We start from the raw sequence: 20,478 nt of genomic DNA on the forward strand, positions 1-20,478 counted from the left end.
GTGCTGTCTCTTTAATAAATGGCAATGGCTTTGAAAGATCAAGTATTCGATCTCATTGTAATTTAAGGGGAGTAAACCACAATCAGCTGTGGCAGCGTGTTTGCGCCCTTGAGCAAGGCACTTAATCAGACATTGCTCTAATCTGTGCGAGGAGTGGCGCCCCACACAGACTTCCAATCTGCGCCTTGTAAGGCATGAAAATGCCCGACGCAGGCCTCTCGTGGTCTGAGTCGACGTTCCCCCTCCCCTCCCCAAACCACAATAAAATTCTTTACAAGCAAGAACATCCCAATTTTGGCAATTTGTTGATGATTTTCAATTTTGTGTTCGTTCTGCATTTAATAACAGCTTAGCACCTTATCGCTCAGTGAACGCAATCCATACGCACATGCATTTACACACACACAAACGCACAACCTTTCATTTTGCTGTCATTGTACTGAATGTGCGCACTTCGTTGACTTCCCCTGGTATATTTTCATCATGGGTCTTAAAAGGTTTGGCTTTATGGTGCCTTTCCCACCATACACGGTGGAATATTCCACTCCTTTAATAATGGGTGTGTGTGTGTGTGTGTGTGTGTGACTGTGTGTGTGTATAAATAGTTTGTATACTGTATTTATTGTTTATTTATTTTGTTTATTTTGTGATATGATTGTAACTACATTGTGGGGTGCATCATATTCTAATTCATGTGCAGACTTAAATTAACTTTGTGAGTGATTAAAGATGGCATGTCCCGGTGCCTAAAAACACAGGACAGACCACTCTCAGTAACAGAGTGAGAGAGATCAAACTACCAAGAGTTCACACTGGTCAAAAATACTTGCGAGCTATTTATTGTGTTTTCTGGTATATATCTTTTTGTAAATATTGGCAGTATTCTTTTCTCTATTTTTGCTAATTTTTGTAAGTTTGTTTTTTGACACACCTAATAAATACTCTTGCATGAAAGTGCTAAGCAATTCCAGCCATCTTTTTCTTTAGTCAAAACTTACGTATTGTAACACACACATAAAAGGTAAGGTGATTACGGTTTTGCAAATGAACTATTCAAATAGAAATTAAGTTGTATGAACCAACGGAAAATAGTTTTTAACTTACCCGGTATACTATATTGTCCAAAGACGGACAGAGAGTCAATTATTCAACTATTTCCATAATTCTAATACTGCTCAGTCCCAAGGAACTTGGACTGTAGATCTTCCACTGTATTTTTTATTATTTCCACACAAAGTTCCTTAACAAAACCGGCAACTTTCTTTGTTCCCAGATCCTTATTATGTATCTCATTTTTATCAGCACAATTCTCTAGTGTAACTACAAATCTCTCAAAGTTCTCACTCGTAGAAAATGGCGCAGAGTTTCTGCTTTAGCTTTAGCTGTGAGGGCAAGAATAAAGAAACATATCAGGGGAAAAAGGCTCGCCCACCAACAGAAGAATAGGCTTATTAATCTTTTCCAAGTTGGTTCTATTTTTCAACTTTTTGTTCTTGAGAAAGAATTGTTTCATAGGTAAGAAGGGAACTATATGGATGCGAAAGTGAACTGAAAGGGGCAAGAATATAGGACCCTTCACAAATAGAGCTAATCTTATTTTTCTATTTTAATTTTCAAAATCATCTTCACCTTCGGAAAATCATACTAAATCTTCCCTTCAGTCCTCACCCACCTACGTCAATGGATAGGACAGAGGGTAACATATCCAATAGTTCTGGTACCTTCCAGAGGAAATTGGATAACTATATCAGGGAGAAAAAAAAAAACACTATGCTCTGCTGATTTGTTGAGATAAATATTTGTGGGCGGTCCAAGTATGAAGCATAATCGCCAACATGTAGCATTTGGGCTGCCTCTTTGCTATATAACCATATCATATTTGGCACCTTCATCTTTCATTTAATCTCCTTCCATGAACTCCCAGAGTCTCAATACACCTCAAATACCTCTGGTTTATAAAGCATTAAGAACCAACTTCTATCTCCGAGAACCTTATTAATGTCGAGCATCTCATTTATATGAATAAAGAGCCTAATAAAAAGTGTTCCCTTGTTGTCCATAGCTTTCATCCCTTGCTGTGTGGCATAATAATATCACACCTGTGGCTAAATAACATCTGGAAACAACATATTGAAGAATTCTAATCAGTTTTTTACCCTCTAAGCTGTCATTTCATAATTAGTTTAGCTTCAACTAACATAGAAAACAAGACTCCTCATAAAACTCATAATCGAAGATGGAGTGTCGATGCAAACCACTAATTTACCAGGAGCAACAAATACAGTCACTACTGGCATGGCTGAAGTCCCCAAAGTTGATGCCCTCATTTATACCCACTGGTAAGTTTTACATTCACCCCTAAACCCAAAATAAAATGAAGGAGAACAGCTCCCAGAAGGAGGTGCAACGTGCAATAACGGTTGATGTCACTATATTAAGATTTGTTGCGAAGGGACAAATGCAAAGAATTCTTAAATTAAGAATCTCCGTGACAGTGCAAAGATTTACTAATAACCTAAAAAGCCATTACAGCATTGCTATTGATCTCATTGTGAGCTAATGGATGATTAAAAGGGCACAGGTACAGAAACTTGCAAATCACCCAATTTTATTTCAATGTTGTAAAAATCTTAATCAACTTTGTAACTGTGCACAAACCAGAAATGTAAAACCAGTAAGTTAAAAAGAATAAACACAAGAGACTATACAGATGTTGAAAACCCGGAGTAACACGCGCAAAATGCAGGAGGATTGCAGTAGGTCAGGCAGCATCAATGAAAATGAATAAACACTCGATGATTCTGGCTGGCAGCTTTCACCAGGACTGGAACGGAAGGCGGAAGAAGCCAGAATAAGAAGCTGGGAGGAGGGGAAGGAGTATAAGCTAGAAGGGGACAGGTGAAACCTGGTGAATGGGGAGGGGAATGAAGAAAGAGACTGAAAGGTGATAGTTGGAAAAGGTAAAGGGCAGGAGAAGAAAGAATCTGATAGGAGAGGAGAGTTGACTATGGGAGAAAACGTAAGGAGGAGGGGCACCATGGAGAGGTGATAGGCAGGTGAGGAGAAGAGAAGAGGTATGAGAGTGACTAGAGTGGGATATTGAAGAAGAGACTATTTAAAATGAACTATTCTATACATTATTAAATTCAGATCTTCTCTCCAATACATGCAAAAGAAAAGAATACAACACATTCTTTTGGCCAACACAATTTGAGGTTGAGTGAATATGTTAGTACTATAAGGTCTGTAATAAAGAAATATTTCCAAAGGACAGTGCCAATTGCTTAATACAAAAGCAAACACTGAAATCCTCAGATTTAAACAGAACCTGCTGTATATACACAGCAGCATCTGTGGATAGATGCACGGTGGGCTTGAAGTTATTATGCAATAATCTGGCATCTAGCACGGTACACTTTCAATATTTTATTTTGTTCATCTATGCAAATAAGAAATGTGAACATGGAGACCACCAGGCATTTGCAGTGGCATAAAACTGACACAAAATTATTTTGTACAAACAAAGCCTACAAAGAGCTCAGAGCACAGGCCATTCACACCAAAACACTTTAACCATCACCACCCCTCTTTTCACTGTCCAAGTATCAGCATCGCCCTTGCATCATTTGTCCTCTTTCTCTCATTCCCTCTTTGTGCATCATTTGTCCTTCATTCCTCATTCAACCCATCCCTCAGGGCATGATATGCTGCTCCAACAGGCAACCACAATCTCAGTCTTCTCTTCTAGCAGCCTGATTTCCATGCTCTATCAATACACTTTACCTCATGATCCATGACCTCCTAAACATTGTCCACTAAGTTTGCAATTGCAGAATGGTAGTAGAAGAGAGGTCTTCTGAGATCTTGTGAATGCACAGCCTATTCTGTCACATATATTTCCTTGGACCTTATGAGCCTTGCACAATATGGGTCACCTGAGCTGGTCCTGTGTTGTGTGCCTTCACTGTGACTGGAAAACTTTGAAGTCATAGGAGTTTTTTCCAAGTCAATAACATTTCTAACACACTGCAGATCTTATTTTGAACATTGTCTTCAGTTCATCTGACCTGATATATTTACCCCTAAAATTCTCATTCTATAGATGCAGTAAGAGTAGCTTACTGTTTCCATCAGTTCCCGAGTTTATCCATGATTAATCAAATCATCTTCCAGTCAATACTAAGCTTGAAGCCAATTGTCCAAAGGTCCCCTGAGACGTGGCCTTAGTGTCTTTGGAAGGGGTGTGCATTTTGGCTAAGTATTTGAGTGACAGCCAATAGCAACAATAGAACATATAAATGCTGACTTGCCTGCATTCTGTGGTCAGTTCGTGAACAGTTTCTCACTCTTCTTCTGTGTCAGGTCAGAAAAACAAGTTGTTTACTCCTGTACTGGTGATGACCAATTGGAGAACAGGAGTGCCATTACTGTTTATAGAAGAAAAATCTGAATGATCAATTAATACTCCATGAAGAGCCATATTTCAGAAGTGACAATGATTTCAAGGCTACAACTTAGACTATAATGAGAGAAAAGCTGGTAATATTACAGCGGAGAAAGAGACAAATGAGAAATTGCCTGCATGTCTTCCAGCTGATGGAGGCTTGATTAACAGGCACTTAATGTACGTTTTTTTCTCTCTTGCTCTATATATCAGAGTTTGATGTCAGTTGCATCACTATCTGAGAAGTCCCTGACAAATACCCTTTCATTTCCAAAGTGTGGTTAGGTTGCCGGAAAGTTCAAAGTATATTGATGTCACCATATACCACCTTAAGATTCATTTTCTTGCATGTATTCACAGTAGCACACAGAGATACAATAGAATCAATGAAAAAATACACAGAAACAAAGCTTGACGAACAACCAATATGCAAAAGAAGACAATCTGTGCAAATACAAAAAGAATAAGTAATAAGCAAATAATACTGGGAACATGAGTTGTGGAGTCCTTGAAAATATCCATAATGAAGAAAGTGTCTTCGCACATGGTCATGGTAAGTTTTTTTTAACCTCATAGAATCAAGAAACTCACCACTTTCTGAGCTAGCAGCCCCAGTTAAGAAGTCCTCCTCCTTAACCAGGCAGGAAGCACTTCCTCTGCCTTGGAACTCCCCCTATAAAATAAAAGGCAAACTTTGATGAATACAGAGTTATTGGTCCACTCACCCACACTCCCTGCCCTTGCTCTTCTCACTGGCAATGTTCACAGGTGTTAGTAGAATGCAAGAGATTGCACTTTAATTGCAATAATACTTGTGGTGAACTAGAATAAAAGCAGGAGACAACATTTAAGGTTAAGGATAAGCATGATATGGAACAGCAACAAACAGTCAACCATACTTATAGTTGCAATGTCAGTTGAAAAGGAAGCAATGCAACCTGGAGCAAAACTTTGTGAACAAAATGTCCCCTGTTTAAGCTCACATTCAAATCAGCAAATGTTGGCCCAAGCAAAATGCAGATATTGAGCCCCAGTCTTGAAGAAGGGTCTCGGCCTGAAATGTCAACTGTTTATTCCTCTATCTCAGGGGCTCCCAACCTGGGGTGCATAAACCCCTTGCTTAATGGTATTGTTCCATGACATAGAAAAGAATGGGAACCCCTGCTCTATATAGATGCTACCTGACCTGCTGAGTTCATCCATTATTTTGTGTGTGTTATTCTGGATTTCCAGCATTTACATAATCTCTTATGCAGATATTTTGGTTATTAGTTTGTATTTCTAGGATGTTGCTGTCAAAGGATGTAATGCACAGGGATATCCTAAAAATGTGAAAGGTATTAAAGAAGTTACATGTCCCATTTTCTTTTATTACCTTCCTTCATTATTTTTCTTTAATAGCCTCCATTTTGGAAAGTATATTCTACTGTACTACTTCACAAATAATGAAAATAGAATTACTTTCTACTTAAGAGTAGCATGTGAGATATATGTAAATGACTTGGATGAAAACACAAATGGTGGTTGACAGAAATTGTTGGCAATGTGGATGGCGTGGAAGATTGGTAAAGGATACAACAGGATACAAATAATCAGGCGCAGATGAGCAAAGAAATTCAGATAGAGCTTCGTCAGGTCAAGTGTGAGATGTTGTACTTTGGGAGATCAAATGTAAAGGCATAATACATGGTTAATGGCAAGACCCTTAACAGTGTTGATGTACAGAGGAATCTTGTGATTCAAGACCATAGCTCCCTGAAAGTGGTTGCACAGGTTCATACCGTGGTAAGGAAGGTCGCTGGCATGCTTGCATGTATTAGTTGAGTTGCTGAGTTCAAGAGTCAGGAAGTTATGTTTCAGCTTTATAAAACTCTGGTTAGGCCACATATAGGATATTGCATTTAATTCTCCCTATTATAGGAAAGGTGTGGAGGTTTAAAGAGGACGCAAATAAGGTTTACCAGGATGCTGGCTGAATTAGGGGGCATGTGCTACATGGAAAGATTGGACAAACCTGGGTTTGTTCTTGATTTCTCTGGAGTGGCAGAGACTGATGGGAAACCGGATAGAAATTTATAAGGTTATCAGAGGGGCACAGTACACAGCTGGTACTTTTCTCACAGGGTTGAAATGTCTAATACTTGAGGTAAGCACTTAAAGTGAATAGGGGTAAGTTCAAAGGAGATGTGTGGGATAATGTTTTTTTTTAACTCAGAGAGTAGTGTGTGTATTGCCAGGAGTGGTAGTGTAGGCAAGTATGACAGAGACTTTGAAAGGGTCTTTGATAAGCACATGAATGTGTAGTAAGTGGAAGGTTATGGACATTGTGTAGGTAGAAGGGATTAATTTAGGTTTTTAAAAACTAAGTTAATTAGTTTGTTTTAATATCATGGCCTAAAGGGCTTGTTCCCTGTGGTGCTCTATTAATCTATTTTCTAAGTTCCATATAAGCACCAATTCACACAACATCAGGATAAAAACAGTTAATCCAGCAGTGAGATACAGTTTTGTTATAGACACAATGCAGTGTCATGTTCTGCATCTCTTCAGAGTAACACAGCTAAATGCACAACAATGCACTCCACTGGATTTAACTTAAAATTATCTTTACCAATTTCAAATGTGATTTGGAACATGTCTGAATCTCAGTACAAACTCTTCTTCTTAATATAATTTTTATTGAATTTTCAAAATGAATACATGAAAAGATAGTGTCTACCCTCCCCCCCCCATATGTAGTCCTACCTAAAAAAGAAGAAGAAAAAAAAGAACCGCCTGGGTGTTGGAAGGTTTCCACATGCTCCATGGAGTTCAAAATAAATTTGGTATACTTATTCGTTACTTTCCCCAAGGGACAAAGATCTTTATCGGAGCACTTAAATATGCCATCCTATCTTTTGTAAATAAGGGCGCCAAATATTCAGAAATGTTACATATTTATCTCTTAAATTATAAGTAATTTTTTCCAGTGGAACAGAACTAGCCATTTCATTATTCCAACGATTCATACTTAAATACGAATCAGATTTCCAAGTAACTGCTATAGCCTTCTTAGCTACTGCCAATGCAATTTTTATAAATTCTTTCTGATATTTATTCAATTTAAGTTTCGGCTTTATTCCTTCAATATCACCTAATAGAAATAATACAGAGTTATGTGGAAGTTGAGTTCCAGTAATTTGTTCCAATAAGACTCTTAAATTTATCCAAAAGGGTTGAATTCTAAAACAAGACCAAGTAGAATGTAAAAAAGTACCAATTTCTTGAAGTATAAATTCTATACTAAATAAATAGTATAGAAATATAAATAGAATTTATATTTCTAGAAGTATAAATTATCTTCTAGATTGGATGAATATGGGAAGGTATCAGGTTATAAAATAAATTGGGATAAAAGTGAAATTTTACCTCTTACTAAAGGAGACTATAGTCAATGTCAGTTAGCAACCCAATTTAGATGGCCGGTAAATGGTATAAAGTATTTAGGTATAAGACTTGATAATGATGTAAAGAATTTATATAAATTTAATTATTTACCACTATTGAAACAAATTCAAGAAGATCTTGACAAATGGATGATACTACCAATAACATTAGTAGGTAGAGTCAATGTTGTAAAAATGAACATATTTCCTAGATTACAGTATTTGTTTCAAACATTACCAATACAATTGCCACAGAAATTTTTTCAAGAGTTAAATAAATGTGTGAGAAAATTTCTTTGGAAAGGTAAAATGTCAAGAATATCATTGGAAAAATTGACATGTAAATTTGAGTTAGGAGGGTTACAACTTCCAAACTTTAAGAATTATTATAAAGCAAATCAAATTAGATTTATTGCGTCTTTTTTTGATGATTGAAAACCAGCATGGATTAAAATAGAATTAGTACAAACTCTTAAAATAAAAACTTGGGATTGGGCATGATCTGAAAAGTGAATCAAACTGTGCTGAGATGAAGAAGAAATGAAACAGTAAGTGGGAAAGTGTGTTCTGTAATCACCAGCACTATACATGTGTGAGCTTAATAGACATGTTACACTCACCTGTACTCATTGAAATCCAGTGGAACAGAATCTCAGGAAACAAGTACAACTGGAGGCTGGTACTCTCCTGTACTCATTTGGCCCAGAGTGGGATGACGTCTGCTGCCTCGAGTTTTAAAAACTGGGATATATTATAGCTTCTTTACTGATAAATTTAGTTTCTGTCTGCTTCAAGAATATTTGGGATTGACAGATTTCCAAAGTGAGTCCAGTGTGGATATCCATATAATCACCAATGGCATTCCAGCAAATAGGCCACTTGGCACTCTACTTTTGTAACTCTACATTGATGGAGTAGTACTTGCTGGAATGTTCCTGTGGTTTCCACGGGGACTCTTTTCAGCTGGAATGTTCCTGTGGTTTCCACAGGAACTCTTGTCAGCTGAAGGTAAATAAGGTTCCTCACTAGAATGGAGAAGAATGACTCTGGGGGAAAAATGCATTTCAGTAAACTTTAGCTGACTAAGTTTATTAACATGTTTTTGAAATGTTTAACTTTTTTTAATTGTGACAAATTACTTGTAAAATGGATGAAATGATTTTGTTCTTGAATGTTTCTGAATGCCTAAGATGGTGGACTTGCATCTTTAATGCAAGAGATTCTGCCAATGCTGGAATTCCAGGGCAACACACACAAAATGCAAGGAGGAGCTCAGCAGGTCAGACAGCATCAATAGAGACATTTTGGGCCAATGAAGGACCTCAGCCCTATTTCTCTCCACAGATCTGCCTGACATGTTGAGTTCCTCTGGCATTTTGTGTGTGTTTCTGGCGATGAACATTGTTTAATAAAGAATTATGAGAAATAGGGAATAATTTCCCTCTTCCCGATAGAAATAATTTGGAAGATGTGGTTGCTGGTTGGGTTGAGTTTTTCTTTGATCTTGGCAATTTACTTGCAAACATTTCGTCACCAAGCGAGGAGACATCATCAGTGCGCTGTTGATTGTGATGTGTCCTCCAAATGCTTGGCTTTCATATACTTTTCAATCAGCTGATTGAACATCATCTCCAAAACTTGATTGTGATGTGGGGAGGAAATCTTGTTGCCAATTGGCTGTGTGGTCAACTTCATGTGCTGTGGTCTGGAATTTTGCACACATTGGCTCATGAATAGGATAAAACTCCGCATTGTTTATAGAATTGTTCACAGAAAAGCACACTGCTAGGAATTCTCTTGTAGGCTGTGTGTTTGCTTACGCCATGACTTTCACTGATGCCCAGTCAAATTTGTGCCCCTCTCGATCTTTATGGGCACAGTCTAGGGAGACCCTTCATCAGGACAACTCCAGCATTTTGAGTGTGTTGCGTCTATAGTTCTGTTTTGTGGGTGGGTCTGGTCTGTGGCCTTTTCTGGCCTGCCCTCAAGCTTACATAATATCACACAAGATCTTACTGTCACAATGGGTTTCATGATTTAGGACAAGGCCACTGGCAGATCTTGAAAGGGTTAGTTCATGCTCACCTTCTAGGTCAAATGCACTGGCAGAAAATTCTGAGTCAGCTTGATAAAGGAAGTGTTGACGAACTGATGAAGGGTCTCAGCCTGAAACTTTGAAAGTTTATTCATTTGAATAGATGCTGCCTGACCTGCTAAGTTCCTTCAGTATTTTGTGTGTGTTCCTCTGGATTTCCAGCATCTGCAGAAACTCTTGTGTAAGGGAAGAGTTTCAGCTTGCAGCAACTTCACCACATGGAGCACACTGGTTTAAAGAGGCAATTTAACACTATTCCTCTCAAGTGCAATAAATAATGAACAATGTCTATATGCCATGAATGAAATACATAGAACCCAGCATGAAATAGAAACTGGCGATACATGTAGGTTTCTTTACACAGAGAATAGTGGATGGCTAGAATGCACGGCCAGGGATGGTGATAGAGGCTAATATGATGGGAAAGTTAACAGATTCTTAGATAGGCACATCATTGTAAGAAAAAAGGTGGGTTATATGCTATGTGGAAGGGAAGGGTTAGGTTAGTTTTATATAGGTCCCTACAGCATCTTGGGCTGAAGGACCAATACTGTGTTGTATTATTCAATGTTCTACATTTGCTCAGTCAAGCAAAACCCCTTTGTATAAGAGACCATGAGAAGACATCTAGATGGCATTGTTGCGTAGAGGAGAGAACTACAGCCTGTACAAAGCCAGTGACCCAGGTTCAATTCCATTGCTCTCTGTAAGGAATTTCTATGTTCTCCCTGTGACCACATGGGTTTCCTCCATGTGCTCCTAGCTTCCTCCCACTTTGCAAAGATGTATCCATTAACCGGATATCTGGGTGTAACTGGGTGGTGCAGGAGCGTTGGGCTGAAAGGTACAGTGTTGCATCTCAAAATAAATAAAGATTTTCATTGTTTGCTGAACTTATTCAATATAATGTACAACCCAAGACTCACTCCCTGGATGTATTCTTTGTAAGAAATGGACAATTTGTATTACTTGTAAGAAAAGAGATGGACAACTAATTGTAATATTCTGCAAGTAAGCCAACAGGAAATTCAGAGTCAGTTGAAACCCTGTGCAAATAGCCAACATTTAGAGAGAAAGTGGAAGTTTATAGCAGTAAAATGTAAAAAGTAAAATTTTAAACATATCCTGATTAAGCAGAAACTGTATGAAGATCTCTTAGGACCCCTGAGCCACCTGCAATGTATTTTGACAATTTAAAAAGGGACAGAAAATAGAAATAAATATGGCATGAGCTAAAATACAAAACTAAGATAAAAGAAATATACAATGGTTTTTCTTTCCTCCCATAGATTAGATATTATAAACCTATGGTCTGTATTAAATAAATCATCATTTCAGTACTTGCCCTGTTATTTGGAGATTCCTTATGCCCAAATCAGTATGGAAAATTTATGCACCGAGCATGTATATTTTCAGGCAGGAAGGGAAAAACAAAATTCATTTTCTAATCAATGAAAATGTGCCGCACAAAGTCAAGTTCACATTTGATAATACAAATTTCTCCGATCCTAAGCTTGCAGATCTTGACACGATTACAAGATGACAGTTGAATATCACCTTGCAACAAAGCACTTTAGTATAAAACTACTTAATTGTGTCATATCAATAATATAAACCACACAGCGAGAAGTTTTCTTTCCAATGAAATGAAATTGTTACAAAGAATTCAATGAACGATCTCTTTTTTTTAATACTCTTGGAGTTAGTGAGGCTCAGACCTGGCAGAGTTCCTAACTATACTGAAGCTGAGTTTGCATCGTGGAAAATCATGATGAAATTGCATGCTTGCTTGTGTAACCGCACATAATGCTGTGTTTTCACTGATACTAATGCAATACTTACTCTAATTAATACAAACCTGTATTTTCTACATGCAGTTCAACTCTACACTGGCAAATTAGCATGTAATTACTAAAACATCAATTAAGCCAATTATTAGCTGCCTAAAGTAACCATATGGATATAAACACGGGACGTCAATTGCATCACAATCACAAACGAAGTACACTGTAACACCACTGCCAGGCATTCAGTATCTTACCTTGTTTAAGTATGGAAAACAAATGTTAGATGGCGACGCACTGTTACATGAAAAGTAGAGAAAAGGAGAGGATTTTAAAAGGGATGTCCCATTATTACAGAAAGGAACTTAATTGCATGATCTTAATAGATAAGAAAAATGTTTTTTGTGAAATGTATTTCTAATTGACAATGGACCTCAACTTACTCTTTCTTCTCATCAAAAAAACTGTGGTTGTCAATATAGCCCTACTTTGTAATTTATTCTACAATATTTACACACTGTTTCTCCTGACTTGGTTTGTGATATCCAGCTGTGTCCAAGAGATATCGAAATGATGCCATCAAGCAGAATGTGGAAATTGCTGATTTCCATGTTTTCCAGAAGATGCATTACTCTGCCATGGCATCTTCATTAGCCAATTGTGCTGTCCCACTCACAGTAATGAGAATTGTCCCTTCATCCAAGTTTTCAGCTATGCAGATTTTTGACTTTAGTCACAGCAAAAGAGGCCAAATCACCCCCAGGGTCATGGAGGGAGAAGGTCCCTTAATCCTATAAACATCCTTTCATTCAGTGAACGGGGTAACAAAGAGAAGGCCCCTTTGCAAATCTGCACTAAAGTGGTAAGAGTCATGCAATGACACAGCATGGAAGTAGACCCTTGGCCCAAATCATCTATGCCAACTATAGAGCCCAAAATGCTACTTGCCTGCATTTAGCCTATATCCCTCTACACCACTTCAATTCATGTATTTATCACAATGCCTTTCGAATGTTGTTTTGTACTTGCCTCAATCACTTTCTCTAGCAGCTCGTTCCACTCGCTTCATGAAGTTCCCCTCATGTCCCTTTGAATGCTTTCACCTCTCATCTTAACAGATGCCGTATAGTCTTTAGTTCTCTTTCAATGGGGAAAAAAAAACGATGTGCTTTCACCTTATCTATGTCCCTCATGATTTTATACTCTTCTTTGAGGTCACCCTTCAAAGTTATCTACAGGATTGGCACACTCTTACACTTCTTTGCAGTCACTGGAGGCCTTTGAGCATGAAGAACGTCCATGTTTGGAGTTCAATTCTGACGTCAGTGAAATGAGTGGGTCTCCTACCACAGTCCAAAGACATACCGATTAGTAGGTTAATTGGTCAGTGTAAATTGCCCTGAGAATAGGCTAGGATTAAGTTTTGAGTTGCACGGTAGTCAAGGGGCCAGAAGGGCCGATTCTGCAATGTATCTCTAAATTTAAAAAAAATCTTACGTGAAAAGCTTGATTGCGATTTTATTGCTGATCTAAACTGGTACTTCTTTTCACTCCCAATACTTTTAATCTTCCTCTTGTTATGGGGCTGCAACAGACCCTGCACATTCATTTATCTCTCCTGAATTTTTGACTCTCAATGAGTAAGTTGCCTACTGAAGAAACTCTTTGGTGTTGGAAGCCAACTTACTATTCTTCAGAGGATTGAAAGCAAAAGGCTGCACAGTAATTTTACAGCGCTATAAAACCCAGGTTAGAACACCCTTGGAATTTTGTGTTCAGTTCTAGTTGCCTCATCTTATTATAGGAAGAATGCTGAAGCTTTAGAGAAAAGGTGCAGAGGAGACTTAGCAGGATGCTGCCTGGACTACAGGGCATGCCTTATGAAGATAGGTTGAGCAGGGTAAATGTTTTTCTCTTTGGAAAAAAGGAGGATGAGAGGTGACTTGATAGAAGAGTTTAAGGTGATAAGAGGTATAGATAGAATAGATAGGCAGAGACATTTCCTAGGGCAGAAATGGCTAATACAAGGGGACATAATTTTAGACCAGAAGACCATAAGACGTAGGAGCAGAATTTGGCCATTCCGCCCATCGGGTCCACTCGGCCATTTCAATCATGTCTGATGTCGGATCCCATTCAACCCCATACACCTGCCCTCTCACCATGTCCCTTGATGCCCCAACCAGTCAGGAACCTCTCAACTTCTGCTTTAAATATACCCACAAACTTGGCCTCCACTGCAGTCTATGGCAGAGCATTCCACAGATTCATTGCTCTCTGGCTCAAAAAAATCCTCTTTACCTCGGTTGTAAAGGGTTGCCCCTCAATTTTGAGGCAAGGCTCTCTAGTATTGGATACCCCGACTAGAGGAAACATCCTCTCCACACCCACCTTATCTGGTACTTTCAACATTCAGCAGGTTTCAGTGAGATCCCCACGCATTTAATTCTTCTAAGTTCCAATGAGTAGAGGCCCAAAGCTGCCAAGTGCTCTTCATACGTTAACCCCTTCATTCTGGGAGTCATCCTCGAGAACCTCCTCTGGACTCTCTCCAATGACAATACATCCTTTCTGAGATAAAAGGCCCCAAACTGTTGACAATACTCCAAGTGCAACCTGACTAGTGTCTTATAAAGCTTTTGCATTATCTCAGTACACAAACAAAATGCTGAAGGAACTCAGCAGGCCAGGCAGCATCTATGGAAAAGAGTACAGTTTTCATTTTGGTACCTTCAGCAGGACCTACACTCTCTTTGTACATTCTTCACCTTCAGCATTATCTCCTTGTTTTTATATTCTATTCCCCTTGAAATATATGCCAACATTGCATTTGCCTTCTTATCACAAATTCAACCTGTAAATTACCTTCTGGGAGTCTTGCACCTTTGCACCCTTTGTTTGAATTTTCTCCCCATTTCGATAATACAGTAGTCTACACTATTGTTCCTTTTACCAAAATGCATTATCATACATTTCCCAACACTGTATTTTGTGAGGGAAGGGTTAGATTGGTCTTAGAATAGGTTATGTCAGCACAAAATCATGGGCTGAAGGGCCTAAATTGTGCTGTAATGTTCTGTGTTTTATGTTCTACGTTTGTCACTACACTGAGACTTCTTGCTCACAACTAACTCCACCGAGTCCTTCATGAAAATCACTTCTATTGCCTTGTATTCCATAGATGGTATAGAACTCTACATTGCATGAGAACAAAAAAAAACATGGGATGTGAAAATGCAAATAGAACCTAATCCCAAAAGTAAATTCTGAAAACATATATAAATTTCGTTAAGTCACCACAACAAAGTTGTCTCCAAATAAGCGACAGTGATTTTCACATCATCCACAGTGTACAAATCACAGAGGGTGGCTATTTCACTCAGCACGCACCTGCTGCTCAAAAATTGAGTGATTTGTGCTACTCCTATTTCTCAACTGTTGATTTACAAGCTTACAGGCAGAGTTATATTGCAGATAGGTTTAAATACGATATACCTGTAGCTTTCTGCCTCAATCATCCTTTTAGGCAGGGAGTATCAGACCTGATCGGTCTTATTTTCCACAAAAAAAACAATGCCAGCCAAGTTCCCTCTCCTCCTAACCATAATTCTTCAACCCTGCTGATATCCTCATATAAACATGAGAAATTCTGCAGATGCTGGAAATCCAAAGCAACAAACACAAAATGCTGGAAGAACTCAGCATACCAGGCAGCAACTAACAAATTGAATAAACAGCCAACGTTTTGGGCCGAGACCTTTCTGCAGGACTTCTCATATATCTCTTTTGCATTCCCTTTGTACGTGAACTTCACCGCAACGTGGTGATCAAAACCTCACACAATGCTCGTCCTGTCTTATCTCCAGGCATTTTATGCAGGTGTAGCATCATCTTCCCATTCTTACAATCAAAATCAGAATCAGATTTATTATCAATGAAACATGCACTGTTACGAGACACTCCCATCATGCCAGCTTCCGGGACTTAGATGCTCTAACTCTCAGGAGTACGGACAGCTGGCGTGGCCCCTTCAAGGATTGAGGACAGTTCCATTAATTGGCAATCATGTTTTGGGCACCAAGAATTGAGTATTTAACTGAGGTTCGTCTAGCATTTTGCTTTTGCTCAGTCCTCGTTCCAGCTTGATACTGTGTCTCGATTCCAGCCTCAGATACTCCAGCGCTTGGGTCTAAACCATCCTCATCAAGGTCTCTCGTCACGGTATGATTGAGCCACCATGGATGTCGCGGGGTATCAGAGTCTCTCAGCTGCTGTGGCCAGCCACAACAAGAGGAATTCCAGTCAGAACCTGGAGATACAGGACTCCAGGCCACCATGTACAAGCTATCACAAGGAGGATGCCAGAGTCGCTCGGGTGAAGCTGTCCATTGCTCTGTGGATTCAGTACATCCAGCAAAAGAGAGGGCATGCAAGGAAGCCAAAGCTAGTGGGAAGATAGAGGATTGGGAAGCTTTTAAAAACTTGCAGAAGGAAACTAAGAAGGTCATTAGGAAGGAAAAGATAAATTATGAAAGGAAGCTGGCGACGAATATCAAAGAAGATACTAAAAGTTTTTTAAGTACATAAAGGGTAAAAGAGAGTTGAGGGTAGATATAGGACCAATAGAAAATGATGCTGGAGATATTGTAATGAGAGACGCGGAGATGGCAGAGGAACTGAATGTGTATTTTGCATCAGTCTTCACAGTGGAAGACGCCTACAGTACACCGGACGTTCAAGAGTGTCAGGGAAGTGAAATATGTGCAGTGAAAATTACGACTGAGAAGGCAATCAGGATGCTTAATAGTCTGAGGGTGGATAAATCTCCTGGACCTGATGGAATGCACCCTCGGGTTCTGAAGGAAGTAGCTGGAAAGAGTGCGGAGGCATTAACAATGATCCTTCAAGAATCGATAGATTCTGGCATTGTACCGGATGACTGGAAAATTGCAAATGGTGCTCCGCTATTTAAGAAGGGTGGGTGGCAGCAGAAAGGAAACTATAGACCTGTTAGCCTGATATCAGTGGTTGGGCGGTTAGGAAGTTATTGGAATCGATGGTTAGGGATGAGATTACAGAATACCTGGAGGCACATAACAAGATAAACCAAAGCCAGCATGGTTTCCTGAAAGGAATATCTTGCTTGACAAACCCACTGCAATTTTTTGAGGAAATTACCAGCAGAGTAGACAAAGGAGATGCAATAGATATGGTGTACTTGGATTTTCAGAAAGCCTTTGACAAGGTGCCGCACATGAGGCTGCTTAGCAAGATAAGAGCCCACAGAATTACAGGAAAGTTACTAGCATGGGTGGAATACTGGCTGATCAGCAGAAAACAGAAAGTGGGAATAAAGGAATCCTATTCTGGTTGGCTGCTGGTTACCAGTGGAGTTCCATAGGGGTCAGTGTTGGGACCGCTGCTTTTTATGATGCATGTCAATGATTTGGACTATGGGATTAATGGATTTGTAGCTAAATTTGCTGATGATACAAAGATAGGCAGAGGCGCGGGTAGTGTTGAGGAAACAGAGTGCCTGCAGAGATACTTAGATAGTTTAGGGAATGGGCAAATGAAATACAATGTTGGAAAATGTTTGGTCATGCACTTTAGTGGAAGAAACAAACAGGCAGACTATAATTTAGGTGGGGAGAAAATTCAAAATGCAGAGATGCAAACGGACTTGGGAGTTCTTGGTTGAGTCGATAGTGAAGAAGGCAAATGCAATGTTGGCATTCATTTCTAAAGGTATAGAATATAAGAGTAGGGATGTGATATTGAGGCTCTTTGAGGCACTCATGAGAGCATACTTGGAGTATTGTGCGCAGTTTTGGGCTCCTTATTTTAGAAAGGATATACTGACATTGGACAGGGTTCAGAGAAGATTCACGAGAACGTTTCCAAGAATGAAAGGGTTACCATATGAGGAATGTCTGGCAGCTTTTGGGCTGTATTCCCTGGAGTTCAGGACAATGAGGGGGATCTCAAAGACACATTCCAAATGTTATAAAGGCCTGAACAGATTAGATATGGCAAAGTTATTTCCTGTGGTAGGGGAGTCCAGAACAAGAGGGCACAACTTCAGGATAAAAGGGCGTCCATTTAGAACAGAGATATAGAGAAATTACTTTAGTCAGAGGGTGGTAAATCTGTGGTATTTGTTGCCACAAGCAGTTGTGGAGACAAGTCTTTGGGTGCATTTAAGGCAGAGATAGATAGGTTCTTGATTATCCAAGGCATCAAAGGGTATGGAGAGAAGGCAGGGGAGTGGGGGTGACTGGAAGAATTGGATCAGCCCATGATTGAATGATGGAGCAGACTCGATGGGTTGAATGGCCTACTTTAGCTCTTATATCTTATGGTCTTATGGTCTGTTAACCATAGAGAGATTCAACGGAGACCCAGGTTCTTACCGCGGCTTCCTCACTCGATGCTCATCGGTCTTCGAACTCCAGCCATTCCGATTCCCTTCAGAGTTCAGAAAAATGACCTTCATGATCTCTCTCCTGACAGGGAGAGCCCTCACCTGGGCCACTGCGCATTGGGAATGAAGGTCAGAGATTTGCACAGATTCAGTAGGATTCATGGCGATCATGAGAAAGGTATTTTATCATCCCACAGGCACAAACAGGTCCTCGAACATTCTCATGAAGCTGCATAAGGGTAGTTGATCAGCAGCCAACTACAGTATTGAGTTCTGAACTTTGCCGCAAAAGAGTGGTTGGAACGTTGAACCTTGGCCACTCTGTACCACCACGGACTCTGGGACAAACTAAAGGATGCCGTTACCTTGGGAGACCCAACAGGGACTTAGAGATCCTCCTCGACCAGTTCATTTGCCTTGTCAATCGTCTGGCAGAGCGGAAGAGGGAATACATTAAGAGGCCAAAGAAGGCTAGCTCGAGCCCGGCCTCAATCCACTGTGGTTCCATACCCCCAATCCCAGGCAATGACCAGCCCGCCTCCTGCTTGGGACTCTGTCAAGCCTGTCCAGATCGGTTACGAGGCTCTCCATCCCAATGTCAGAATCGAGCCTGCTGCTATTACTATGGGGAAGCAAATCACCTGCAGGCCGAATGTGCGAAGCTGTAGTTGCCTGGAGGACCACGAAAACCATCCAACTTGGGGAGGTCTGTGATAGTATCAGCTACTACTCCCAATCCCATAGATTCTGGTTTTGTGCTGAAGGTGGAGTGCACCTGGGGTAAGAACTTGAGGCAGGTGAAGGCTTTTGTGGACTCTGGGGCAGCAGCTAATTTTCTGGACTTAGGAACCACCCATCGGCTCGATATACCATTGCAAGAGTTGAGCCAGTCCATACCCGCAACTGCCTTGGACAGCCATGTGCTAGGTTCCATGCTGATCCAGCAGCAGACTGTGGTTTTGGAGATGAGGATGGGAGATCATGGGGAAGACATTAGTTTCTACTTTGTACATTATTGATTCACCACTCATACCCCTGATCTTTGGGTCCCCTTAGCTATCCCAGTGTAACCCATCCATGGACTGGAGAGAAGGGAGAATTATTGTTTGGTCATTACTGTTTCAGGGTATGTTTGCCATGTGGTTTTCTGACCCCCAGACTCTCCCAAGACTAAGGGAACAGACTTCACTGCAAGGTAACCCGAAGGGATCCAGCCATGAGGTCCTGACTAAAGAGAAGACTCTTAAAAGCACACCTTTGGAGCCTGTGCCAGGGGCTCTAGGACCATCTGTAATATCTCGTTGCCATCCTCTGAGGATACAAATGTGTCTATTGGATGTAGGGAGGAGACTCAGATGTCAATGGAACCATCCCTGCCACCTAAGAAGCTTCAAGAGTCATCTTTGAGGGAGGGCTCAGAAGAACTTGCAATACCCGGGCTGGTCAAAGCTCCTTCCCTGTATAAGGACTTCAGCAAAGGAAAGGCCTCGATTCTTCCACCACACCGACCCTACGACTGTGCTATAGATTTTTTGCCTGGTACTTGTCCTCCACGTGGTCAATGATAAGTGCTTTCAGGTCCAGAGAAAAGCAGAATGGAAGAATATATAAAGGAAGTTCTTGCTATGGGATTCATTCAACCCTCCATCTTACCTGGCGCCACAGGTTTCTACTTCACACAACAAAAGGATGGGAGCCTGTGACCATTTATTGATTATAGAGGATTAAACAATCAAGAATCGTTACTCTCTTCCACTCATGAATACTGCCTTTGAGACCCTCCAAGGGGCAAGAGTATTGACTAAGCTAGACCTACGGAGTGCATACAATCTGGTCCATATAAGGGAAGGCAATGAGTGGAAGACTGCATTCAATACACCAACAGGGTACTACAAGTACCTGGTTATGCTTTTCAGCCTTGTGTATGCCCCAGCAGTTTTCAGGCCTTTATAAACAACATTCTCTGAGATACTTTGATTGGAGTGTGGCTCAGACGCAGTAGAAGCATTCCTATGAGAGTCCGGCAAAGAGAGGCAGGAAGTTTTTCAGTGGGTCTTTGATTGGAGTACGGTACAGATGCAATAGAAACATTCCTGTGCAAGTCTGGTGAAGAGCTTTAAAAACCCAGTCTGCATAAGAGAAGGGTACCGTCTAGTGGAGCTGCAATCGTGGGAGCGGGTGTCATTGGAACGGTCTGAGTCAGAGTGGTAAGGCTTCGGCGAGAACAGGCGGAGGCAAGGTAAGTAGGTAAGTTCATTCCTTATTTCTTATTTAACTCTTGGGAGAATCGGGGGTATGCCTACAGG

The sequence above is a fragment of the Mobula birostris genome, chromosome 7 (assembly GCF_030028105.1).
Source record: "Mobula birostris isolate sMobBir1 chromosome 7, sMobBir1.hap1, whole genome shotgun sequence".
Lineage (NCBI taxonomy): Eukaryota > Metazoa > Chordata > Chondrichthyes > Myliobatiformes > Myliobatidae > Mobula > Mobula birostris.